General features: G+C 31.7%; 1 pseudogene across 1 annotated transcript; it reads left to right on the forward strand.

Annotated features, from left to right (window-relative positions):
* The first annotated feature begins 7,016 nt into the window (after positions 1–7,016).
* Positions 7,017–9,813, forward strand: LOC111313364 (B3 domain-containing transcription factor NGA1 pseudogene; annotated as a pseudogene). The gene has a single exon (XR_016332741.1). The product of XR_016332741.1 is annotated as a B3 domain-containing transcription factor NGA1 pseudogene (transcript).
* The last annotated feature ends 3,450 nt before the right edge of the window (positions 9,814–13,263 follow it).

Genomic DNA, 13,263 nt, shown 5'->3' on the forward strand with positions numbered 1-13,263 from the left:
CTAGATTTGGGTCGTTTATTAGTCGCTAAGAAACCGAATGTGGTTCTTCTCTTTCCTCGTTCAACTGGACCCTTGACAGTTGACATTGATGAGTGACTAAGGAAGCTGGATAGGGAGGATGGGTAAATGGGTTAGGGCCACATTTATGCATGCTAGATGTGGGCAGCTTGGTAGCTTTATAGGCTCTTTAGAGGTCTAGTTAGGCATGAACTAGAAAAGAACAGGACATAAGATAAAAATTAACCTTTTTGTGCTAAACAATTCAGGTAACCAAAGGAATAAAGAACGTTAATGTAAATCATTCTTATTTTATAATCTCTTTTTTTTTTTTTCAAATTTTAACTTTTTATGTAAGAAAAAGGGACATTCATTATTAATTATGAATAAGGTAGATGAAATTAAAAACCCATGGAAAGATTTATGTTATTCACTATTAGCAATATAAGTATTTGAAAACGAGTGGTTTAGAGTCCAAAAGGTTGTTGGACCAGGGATACTTATTGTTGGGGCATTATATGCATCTATTTTCAGTAGTTGGTTAATTTTCATAGAAAGCAGTGAATGATCTTGACAATCAAATAGACAGAGATATGTTATTAACTCGATACATTATGAATTAGGCACCGTTTGACACTGAGGTGTGGTGTAGTGGGAAGCCTTCTCCATCTCATTACACTGCTTATTTTATACTGAACCTTGCCTTCGTCTATTTTACAATTTGTCTAACCCAAGATCCATTTGTTATCTCATTTAGAAAAAAGAATGTCTAATAACTTATACTGTCATACATGAAAATTATATATAGTTTTTTTTTTTTTTATTTCATATTGATGTAACAAAAGGGGAAAATGATTTGGATAAGAAAGACATGCATGAGCATAAAGCATAGGGTATATATCTGTATTTCCCTTTAATTGAAGAGGTTAATTGAATATATGAACATAGGCTTTTGTCATTTAGGGATAAAATTTAAATGAAGTTATATATGTGAAATTTATGAAATTTTTTTTATGAATGATTTAATAAAAATTTTAATAAAAAATATAAATTGATATATTAATAAAATTCAATATAAAAATCAATAATATATTAAAAAATTATTTATAAATCAAATTTGATAAATACTTATTGACATTAAAAATTTTAACAAATTTTTTATTAAAAATACCTATTTAAAAAATATATAAAAAATTTTTCAAATTTTTTCAAATTTTGTGTAGTTAATTTATAAAATAAGACTTTTTAATTTATTGATTTTAATTTTCTATTGTGGTTATTATTTATGTTTTTAATAAAAAATTTTATCTAAAGTCTAATGATCTTTTCCTTGTCCTGAGTAGGGGATACTTTTCTCGTAATTAAGTGACATCTAATCAGTAATGACTTCCAAGAAACCAAAAAGCTCGACCGAATTTGTGGTTACAGCTTGGGCAAGAAAGATAATTTAACGACACAGCTCGATTTGAATACAAAAACCAAACATCATGGAGAGAAAAAGGTGCATGAAAGGGAGAAAATTTATGTAGTTTAGGCACCACAAAACATGAATAAATGAGAGAGCTACAGATAGCTGGTGGGCTAAGATCCATGGATGTCTGATGAGAAAAAGGAAAAGTGACCAAAACAGGCAGGCTCAACGGTTTTCAGAGGGCAGGGTGAGCCACTAGATTACTAGTGTGAGGTTAATTAATTTTTAAACTATTATCTCTCTTACATTTACACATATATGCTGTTGCTAAACTGTGCAGTACCTGCTACAAGGCTAGAGCAAGCAGCTGCAGCCCCCGGGGGTGTGCCCATATTTTCAAAAGGAATTATTTTGGTATCCTTGCTGGATTTCAAGTTCCATTCTTCAGCTAGCTAGCTGGTTGGTTTGTGCATTTTGTAAGAATCCCTTTGCCCTTACATAAGGGCCCACTGTTTGAGACTCTTGTATAATTTGCAATATCATTAAATAATTAATCTCTCAAACTAGAAGCATAGCCTCATATGAAATTTGATGTAAAGCAATCTTACAGCTTACTTTAGTTTCGCCCCTTGACTCTTGGGCATGACAGTTGTTGCAATTATCGTCATATCTTCATCAAATGAGATAACACTACTGATGGAGACCCCATGTATGCGGTGCTTTTATGGTTAATAAACTATGAATATACAAAACCTGGTTTTGTGGGCACCGCTGACATGACCAAAGAAAAGACCAATGAAAGCAAGGATATGTGTCTCACAGAACATCATAAGCCAAACGCATGAAGCAATAAAAAAAATTGTAAAAAAAAAAAAAACCCTGTTTCCTTGTTTCTGCTGGTCTTTCTAAGTGGATCCAAATTCAGATATATAATCATAAACATTCAAATACAGTAGCTAGTATCATATTCTTTAAAACATGACATAAATTTGTCCCTTAATGGGCTAAAGATGATCATAGTTATTTGATGTCAATATTTATTATATCTACAAACTCCTACTAATTAAGACTAGAATCTAACCAAAAAAAAGCACTATTGTTTAATGATCATGGTTACTGCAATCTCAATATATTCACCAAAAAAAAAAATCAAGACTATATATAGAACTCAAATCTTTTCAAGCTTTATTTCTGTTGAAATTAAATATTTACTACTATCACTTAAACAATATTAGTGGGTACTTAATGAAGATGCCAGCCCATTTTTTTTTGTTAAGAGTGGTATACAAAAAAATAATCTCATCTACCTCTTTAATGGGGACGGGGAGTCTGACTGTCTTGAGTACTGTTGAACTACAAGAAGTGACAAGAAAATGATGGTCTCTGGACAAGGTAGGGGAAGAAATATATCCGAAACCGAGAGGGAGAGAGAAGGAAGGGGACAAAAAGCCAGCACAAGATATGAAACAAGATAACCATTAACTGGATCAAAGTCTGTTTGGGAGGAAGAAGAGGGGGAGGGTGCGGAAGGGGGGTACCCGAGGTAGGAATGTGGTCCTGACCCTCTGTCCCTATTAGCTCGACCCTATATTACATATAAACTGTAACCCAACAGTTGCAAGTACTCTAAATGCAATTTTACCAGACAGTAATAAAGAAATAAATTAGAACTACTAACATTAACTTATTGCTGTAAGGAAAAACAGTATTGCAAAAGAAAAGAAAAACTATATAAAAATGGTGGAGCATGAGGACCTTTCATCTGAATAAAATGATGAAAGAGAGAGAGAAAGAGGTCCCCAGTATAGGGTTTGGAAATATATAGGCTGCTTCAGCTTTAAAAACGGCAGACTGAGCAGTGAGAAGTGAGAACCCATACCTCCCCTTCTTGTCTCTGATTAGCTTTGATGTTAACTCATTTGATTTCCTCGTATAAATTCTCGGTAAACGTTATAACTACAATTACATACATCAAGTGCGGGTAGCTGAAGAGATTGAGACGAACCTGTTTTTTTTCGATCAATGCATTGTACTCTTTACACCTTTTAGAGGCAGCGAAAAAAAAAAAGAGGGTTTAAAGGAACGATACTTTGCTTTGTTTGCTTTTGCAGCTGTTTCCTTCATTTTGTTTTTTAGTTAGTGATCGATCCTCCCTCAGATTTCCTGCCTGCATTGCCATCTGTTAAATAATGTGGCTGAATCTAAATCCACGGTGCCATTTTGATTTCTGCACTTCTCTGAATTACGTGCATAATTCAGAAAAAAAAATCGTTGTACTAAAACAAATATATAAACAAATAATTAAGCCTATGGTCTCATCATGAGGGGAAAGATTAAATCCAATAATGTTTGTTTTAATTAAAAAATAAATGCACTAGTATTTATGGAGCATATATATCACTCACAATGATTATAATATAATTAACTAATCATAATTTAAAATTTTGTAAGGATCATCAAAATTTTATATAAAATTCACATTTATAAATTATGAATCCATACATAATTTTTTTGTTTTGATTGAATAATTATAATATTATAATAAAAAAATCGTAGAGGAAATGTTTAACTATGTCTATAAATTGAACTGTTGTTTTAATTGAAAATCTAACAGTTCATCAAGACATTCACTAAAAAATATTAACCTACTTATTAACCATTATATGTTGGATTTGCATTTATTTTGTTTCTAGCATTTTTCTTTTGTTTCTAAAACTACCTTAAAAACTTCAAAAGCATTCACAAATATTTTTTAATTAATAATGACCCTCTGATGCTATTCAAAATTCATGTCTTTTTTTAGATTTTTTTAAGCCTTACACATTCAAATAATTTGTACATTCCAACCCCACACCATCAAAACTAGATGGTTGGAGTTATAAATTTACTAATACTATATATTATACCATATACATCTGAACCAATATCACTTATATTACCCAGAAATCATTGAATTTGCATTTATGAAAATATAAATACAGTTACTCTAATAATAAAAATGATAGTTGTCCAAAATGGTCTGGACCAGTGGGGCTACGTACTGATTTTTGGGACACTAATTGCAATTGATAAATTTGGCATGCAAATTCCCAAGTCAATAAGTGGGGCAGGCCTTATTAGCTGTTTCATGTAGCAAATTAATTGGTAGTAAGTGAAGAGGTCTAATTTGAATATAAAATTATTTATTATATGTGAGATAATACAATTTTAATAAACTTACATAACGTGTGGGTGGAAATGAAAAAAAATCTACACGTAACAGATTTAAAATGGATAACAAAAAAAAATTCTTGACTCTGATATCATGTTAGTATCTAACTTAAAATTAATTAGTAGTAAGTGGAGGAGCCCAACTTGAATATAAAATTATATGATATTAAATATTTATTAGATGTGAGATAATATCATTTTAACACATATGTTAAATCTTTGATCTTATACGAATTTTTCGAAATACATAAAATTATGATAGTGTTATTTGATCCGACAATCAAGTTATCCAATCATTCACAAACATTATTGATACAATAAATTACAATGTCTAAGATATTCATTCATTTTCATAGAATTAACCTTAAACTTGTCGGTATAAGTATTACCGATGTTGGGGTTGATACACATGCTTAATGTATTAAATATTAACCTATTTTTTTATCGCCAAAATCCATCAAAGGCAAGAAAAAAAATATGGTTTTGATGGAGGTTTCTGTCCAACGCATATAGTGGAAGATCTAGTTGGACCACAAAAATCAATAGCCACATCCACCTGCTGATGACTAGTTATGTTTGCAGAAAGCAAAATTAATATTATGTGTATGGTTAAAGATTAAAACCTAATTCATTGCAAAATCATCTAACACAACCTTCAATCCTTTAGTGCAACAATATTTGAAGTTTCCATGGTAACCTAAGCCTTTTGAAACTACAATACTTAAAGCAACACTTTAAAATTATAGTACTAAAGAATTTTTAAAATCAGTCTTCTAGCTGTTCAATCTAAATATCCCTGGACTTGCAAAAAAAAAAAGATTAACAAGGTGTAAATGAACAATACGTAAAACAAACAATTCATAAATATATTTGGTTTATAATAAACAATCATAATAATATTTAGGGTTTGTTAATTAAACAAATATATTACAAATACAACAAAATTTATTCATATTAAATTTGTTTACACTTAAAAATATAAACAAATAAAAAAAACTAAAATTTCATAAATAATCATAAATAATATTTCTTAATTCATTAATCAAATAAATACATTATTAACATAACAAAATTCATGTACATACGTTTCATTTAAACCCTTAGTTGAAGAGTTGAAAAGATCTGTTAGGTCGCCAGTTTCCTTAAATTCCAAAGGTCCTCATTTACTAGACATTATGGGGAATGAATACTTTGTCGCATAACTACCTCACAATTTTTTACATTGATAGATAGGCCCGTTTATTTCTGTTAAAAATAAAAAATTAAGTAAAAAAGGCTAAATCGAGGGGAAATTAGGTGCATAAATCCTTTTTTTTTTTTTTTCTAGAATCAATAGTATTTCATTACTTTGTAATAACAGCCAATATTACAACACCCATCAGAATACAAAAGAACATCCAGCTCATTAACTTACTACTCTAATTACTTATCCAATATTAAAACCACGTTAATTTTCTTATTTACTTGCCCTGGTCATCAGGCAAACATACAGTAATTATTAATTAATTGACTCATAATTCATGTACATGTATTAATATTAATCACTCCTAGCTATAAAGTATCATCACTTCATTTAATTATTATTTTTTTAACTAAAACGTTCTGGGTCATCATTAATTCTTAAAATTTTGCATTTTATGAACCAATGAAAATGGTGTATTTATAGATAAAATTAAATTAGATATGCTTTGGGTTTGTTTTAATTAATTATTTTAGGCTTTTGGTATTTGCATTTACGGTCCACTGTTTTAATTTTAGAGGGTACTTGCATTTATCCTCACTCTATGATTTGAGCTTTTGTAATAATTGAGATATTATTATAGTACTCAACAAAATTTAATATTTAGCCTTTCACAAATTAAAGTAGTCATATTAGCAAGTTGCAATATGGTACACATTTTTTTTTTTTTTGGTTTTCAATTCAAATCCTTAAATTAGGTTGTCCTCTTATTTGGAGACAGTTCAAAACATCAAAGGCTTACTATGTACATGCAAGTGAGATATATATATATATATATATATATAGTTGACATAAATTAAAAAAAAACAATTGGTTATTTGATATGGTAGGATTAATAATGTATGAATAAGAATATATTATTAGTTCATATAATTATTCTTAAAAAATAATATTCAATAGTCATGAATATAAATTTTAGCACTTTTAACCCATATCTTTTTCCATATTCTGATGCTATAGGCTCCCTTTTTCATATATGATTCACTGTGAAATTAAAGAAACCAAAAAGTAATATGGGGAGTGGGGTTTGAAGTTGAAAGCTTGAAAAAGGGTTGATGAACTTGAACTGCACTAATGAGGGGGTGTGGCTTGTTGTATGATAATAGAGGAATCTTTTTTTTTTTTTTTGGGGGGGGGGGTTTGCCGACTAGTTGGAGGATGAGAGGGAGGGAGAGAGAGAGAGAGAGAGAGAGAGGAGGAGGAGGAAAAGCCAGGTCGGTCTGCTTCAATGGCCTCAACTTTTCCTCCTTTCGCAGGATCAGCAACAGCACACAATCAATGACACCAAAGTCAAAACTCGAAACCTAACCATAACATGCTCTCTCTCTCTCTCAAACTGGCTTGGCCTAAAATCCCCCCCCCCCCCCCCAACCAATAAAAAAAAAAGAGTTTGCAGGTAAATTTTTAACAGTTCAAAGCTGAGTGAGAGTTAAAAGTCCAACTGGCCATTTGGGTCGAAGATAATAGAGATAAGCCATAAATGATGAAAGGACGAGCGCACATGAGTGGAACCAGATCATTCATAGGCCATTACGTAGGAATATTTACCTTACTCTTCGTCTTTCTTTCTCTTTAAGAACCAAAAAAGAAAAGAAAAGAAAATCGACGCCTCAACTTTGGCAGAGAAAGAAACCTCGAGAGGGAGGCAGAAAAAACTGGGGTTAAAGCCTAATTGCTCATCCCACTTCTCTCTTCTTCTCTCTCTCTCTCTCTCTCTTTTTGCTTTCTCTTTAAGCCAAATGCTAGGTCAATTAGACGAGAAACAACTTTTCCGGTTGATTCCTCTATGGCCTTAATTTGTCTTGTTTAGGGTTTTCGGTGTGTTTTGTTTTTTTTTTTCAAAGAAGAAGGCACCGACCTGATCGTTCTTTGTACTGAGACCTGTCTTTTGCTTCCCTTGGCCCTCAAAGATCTAGAAGAAAGAAAATCGTACTTCCAAGAAACCAGTATTTGCAGGTCAGGTCTTGTTTTGGTTTTATTTTTCCTTAGAAACAAAAAAGTCTTAGCAGCTAAATATCTCGACCTACTTTTTTTCTTTTTTTTTTTTCTTTCCTTTTCCCCCCATTTTGCCATCACTCTTATGGTTGGATTTTCATCTAAATCATATCATCTAGTGTGATAAAGAAGATAAAATTTGGAGGGGGTCATCATACCATCATAATGAACTTTGTGCAAGAAGAAAAAGGGTATTGCAATAATGAAGATCAGGAAGACGATGAGGAAGTCATAAGAGAAATTACGAGCAATTTCCCATGTTCCTCTTACTCTTCTTCTGCTCCTTCTAAGTACAAAGATATTGTTCCTGAGCAACATCAAAACTTGTGGCTGGGAACCTTGGATTCTCGAGAAGATTACAAAACCCAAGAGTCTGCTATCAATTTTGACAAGAAACTAGAGCTGATGGACTTGTCACTTGGCAACAATAATGAAGAATCAAATATTGGAAGCTGTAGAGCTGGCGGTGATAGTAGTAGGTATATAGAGAGAGAACACATGTTTGATAAAGTTGTCACACCAAGCGATGTAGGCAAGCTCAACCGCCTTGTTATACCCAAGCAACATGCTGAGAAGTACTTCCCTCTTGACTCGTCATCAAATGAAAAAGGGCTGTTGCTGAATTTTGAAGATCAGAACGGCAAGTCGTGGCGGTTCCGGTACTCCTATTGGAATAGCAGCCAGAGTTATGTGATGACCAAAGGGTGGAGTCGTTTTGTCAAGGAAAAAAAGCTTGATGCAGGTGATATCGTGTCATTTCAACGGGGTGTTGGGGAGTCAGGAAAAGACCGGTTATACATTGGCTGTAGGCGCAGGCCGAATGCACCAGATCCAACATCGATTGCACATATTCAGCTCCAAAATCAGTTCAACTTTCCTCAGTCAGTCCGGTGGGGTAGACTCTACTCGCTGCCTCAATCCATGTGCGAGTCACGGAACTATGAGCCTTTGCATAGGTTGAATTACAGTATTTATCCTTATAATCATCACCATCAACAACAACTACTACAGCAAGAGCAACAACAACAGCTACAGATGCAGCATCAGGCAATTACTTATGGCAATATGGCGCAGTATTATCTAAGGTCATCATCTGGGTCACATCACCATCATCAAATTGTGTCAGTGCAAGGAGGAGAAGAGCCAATGGTGATTGATTCAGTGCCAGTTGTTCAGGGTCATAAAACTGCTGTTAAAAGGCTAAGGTTGTTTGGTGTTAACATGGAGTGTCCTACACAAGATGAATCTTCCTCTACTTTTCCTCATGGCACAATAGAATCAGATGATTCTCCTCATTTCTCTTACTCTTCTCTCCAACCAAAATTGTCCGATAATAATAATAAAACCCCACTTTCCGGAATGCAAGCTGATTATTCAATGAAAGGAAAATCTTCCTTGTCCATTGATTGAGATCTCTGATGAAGAGGAAAATACAGTGAAGGATTGCATTTTCTCTCTTTGTTGCCTTATCATCAAAATTTCGACAGCCTCTGGATTTAGGAAAAAGGTTTGAAAGACGTTGGAGATAAGTTTTAGCATTCCGAGTTTTTTTTTTTTTTTTTTTTACTTTATTTATTTCTTTAAATATTGTTTTAGTTAGTTAAGGTTTGGGATCTGTGAAGAGCTAAATATGAAAGAAGGTGAAAATTGTGTATAATACATATACAAATATATCATAAGCGTATTCCCAACTTGTTTATTAAATAATATTTTTCCATTACTAGGCCCTGCCCTTTCCAAACTGAATCTGTGGCTTGATTGTATTCCCCAGTTTGTTTCCCCTCTTCTATATATAGTTATCTTATCATCTGTAATTCTCTCTCCCCCTCCCCTCCCTCCTTCCTCCCTGACTGACAGAGTTTAATTGTGCTGTTATGCATGTGTTGGTAATGGATATTTATTTTTAACTTAATAAAACCAAAACAAATAACATATGTGCTTGACACTTAGCTCAACATTATTCCACATGTGACATTCTTTTTTTTGTTTTAGTTTTTAATTTTAAATACATTTTGTTATCTTTCATAGTTTCTTTAGAGTTACGATTGTTTTAATTTGTTTTACAATTTGGGAGAAAACAAGAGATAGAAAAGGTTTATTTTGGCAAACAAATATTAAAAAACCATATATAAGTTGTATAACTAAACAACAAAAGCTAACAGCATTTAAATAATTATAATTATATATTTAATTATTTTTTATTATTTTATTGATTTGGTATAGAAAATTGTTTGAGTAGGATTATCGTTTGTATAATTTAGAGGTTCTTTTTTTCTTAATAATTATTTTTTCAATAAAAACTATATTGTTTATAAAATTTAATCAAGCTGCAGGTTTGCAGGTAATGCATGCACAGAAAAGTTGCAGCACTGTAAAAAGGTATCATATGTATTCTTATTTTTAATTTGAAAATTTCTTACATATATATCATCACTTTTCATTTGTTACCGGTTAGAGTTTCCTTACTACTTCTTGGTAATTTGTGTCTTCTCTTTACAGCCATGATCTTGTCTGAACTGCTAACACAAAAACAAAGTCTCTTGTACAAAAGAGGGTTCGGATTTTTTTTTTTTTAAATTTATACATTTGCACCAAATATTCGCACCATTTACATAGGTTCTTATTGGTCAAATTTCCATTTTTGCTATAATATTTAGATTTCGCAGAAATGAGGGACGAGAAGACGCTGATGTGCAACATCAGGTAGTGCAAGTATGCTAGGGAAAATTAATAAACGTATAGCAGTAATTTGACATCAAATATAGCTTCTCAAATGACATGAAATGGGTTAAAATGATGTTTGATCCAACTAATAAACACGTTTAGGATGGTTATATCAGCAATTTATAAGCATTCAAATACACTATTATCACTTGAAGAAGATCTGATTTTCTTGGTATGCATGCTAATTGGTAATTGGTGGTTCAAAATATTTATTGTAACATTCCCAATCAATTATTTTCACTTCAGTTTACTGAGTGATACTGCTTTGAAATTGACTAAAATAGTAGTAAAGCATTAAAATCCAGTGAATTCACTCTTGCTCTTCCTGGTTAGTTGAATTGCGTTCATCAATAAATACATATAACACCTTCTGTCATCTATGTCATGCAGTCAATATAAAAGAAATGCATTTCCACTTTGATGTGTATATATAATATATTTATGTAAATATATATATTGCTTTCTCTAGCTATGTAAAGGGCATATCTGTGCGTGATACTACATATATAATATATATATATATATATATATCTGGTGGTCACTGCTATATTAGAAGTACGATTTTGCCTTAGCCTTAATGGGTAGTTTTACAGGTTTTTGAAGTATCTATGCAGCAAATGCATATCTTTCATGGCATTTGATATAATTTTGACCAATTTCTGTATATGTGATGTTTTTTAGATGCATGACTCATACTAGCCATAATTTTTTTTGGCCAATTCATGCTAGCCATAATTAGTTACTGCATAATTCTACATATCTGGGGATTAGGACATCTGCATCTAATAAGAAAGCTGTATAAAATTGGCCTTGTTGACAGTGTAGATATAAAATGCTGGAAATTTATATAAATTTTATCTGATACTACTCCTTAGATGTAAGACAACTAGGAGAGAAAAAATTAAAGCTTTTGGATTGGCTTATTTATATATGCCGATGATCATTTAAAATGTAAGAAACCAAAAATAACAGAAACAAAATACTCTGATGATATACTTTCTTTGCATTTTCATTGTTGCATATGGTTTTCTACTTATGGAAGCATAAATTTCTGAATTGCGCAATGATAAAATATGGAGTGTATATATATATATATATATATATATATATATATATATATAATTGTGATCATCCATTTTTGTGTGTGGTCATGCAGTGCAATATTTTATTAAAATAAATACTACTATAATGTACTGTTTTTCATAGTAACTGAATGGTACAACTGCCATTCAACATACGAACATTGATATAAAATTTCATTTAAAGGAAATTAAAGCCTGCAGTGTTCTAATATAGTTAATTTGTTTATAGTTATTGTTTCATTAGTTCGAGATATTGAAGAAAAGATGTAAAATACCATGCACATATATATATATATATATATATATATTAAAGGTGGCAGTATTTAGGATCTATGCACATGCAAACACATATAGATACATGTCTATTTTTCTAACAATCATATAGCCATCAGTTTAGATTAAATTAACATAGAAAGCAAACAAATTGCTTCCATTTGATTAGGCAAAGTTAACCAAATATTAATGAACTTAAAATAGTATTGTTTTGTAAACTCATCCACTCTTCCTAACATCGCAGCAGTCTCAAACTATATATACATCTGTACACGAGAGTTGAGACACAGCTGCACTACATCAAGCAAAAGAATAGAAGTTGGAGATGTTTGCTTGACCGAAAGAGCCTCAATTTCTCTAAGCTGATGGCTAATTAGATATTTATAAAACAGTTGCATTACATCAGGACTTGCCTGATATAGATTATAAGTTAACATAAAAAGAGTTTAACAGAAACAAATTTCAATATTTCCATCCCTTCATTCTGTGTTTGAACTTTGAAGATTCCATTTTCATTCCTTCTAAATCTAAAAAAAGCAAATTTCAGTCTGTTAGATAGGAAATCAGATATAACTAGTTTTTAACGGCAATTTTTTTATAACTTCTAAGCCATATAAGAGTTATTCTTGGCCAAGAGAGAGAGAGGGGTAAAGAAGCTCAAAAAGGAAAGATAAACAAATATGAAGTGAAAAAAGTTATAGATAAGCATCAAGGAGACCAATAATAATATTTCAGAAACAAAGCAAATCAATTTACGGATACCCATTTTGTTCCTAACATATACAATGTCTCTTTCATGTTTCCATGATGCTTTAGTAACAAGGGAAAGTTGGGGTAAAGTATAGTCTAGTACTAATGAAGATTAAAGCCACAGTTGTTGGAAAGATTTTATATATAAAGGTTAAAGCATAGGGTACTGTTATTATATTTAATTTTAATAATAAATATGACAGCAAGATGGGTGGAATTATTGTTAAAAAGATTCATTATAATTTCAATCACAAGATTCCTAGCAAGCGACGCTCAAAAGGAAAGAAAGAAAAAAAAAGTCATTGAAATTGAAGTTCCCCACGCCCTATAAAGAGAGTTACAAATAGGTTAGGTTTTGATAGGCATAATAATTGATGATAAGAAAGAAACCACATGTGCGAGGAGCGAAGATGATGAAGAGAAAGAATATCAGAGCCATGGGAAAAAAAAAGAAAAAAAAAATCGGTGGCTTCTTTCATTTCTGATTTCACTGCTAAGTTTTTCCTCCTATTTTCTTTTCTTTTCGGAAGCTTAAACCTTTTTTATCCACTTTATTTTGAGGTTGTTGCAGGAGGCCTGAA

Source organism: Durio zibethinus, chromosome 23 (assembly GCF_047325235.1).
Source record: "Durio zibethinus cultivar Kanyao isolate XHJ-2024 chromosome 23, ASM4732523v1, whole genome shotgun sequence".
NCBI classification, from domain to species: Eukaryota; Viridiplantae; Streptophyta; class Magnoliopsida; order Malvales; family Malvaceae; genus Durio; species Durio zibethinus.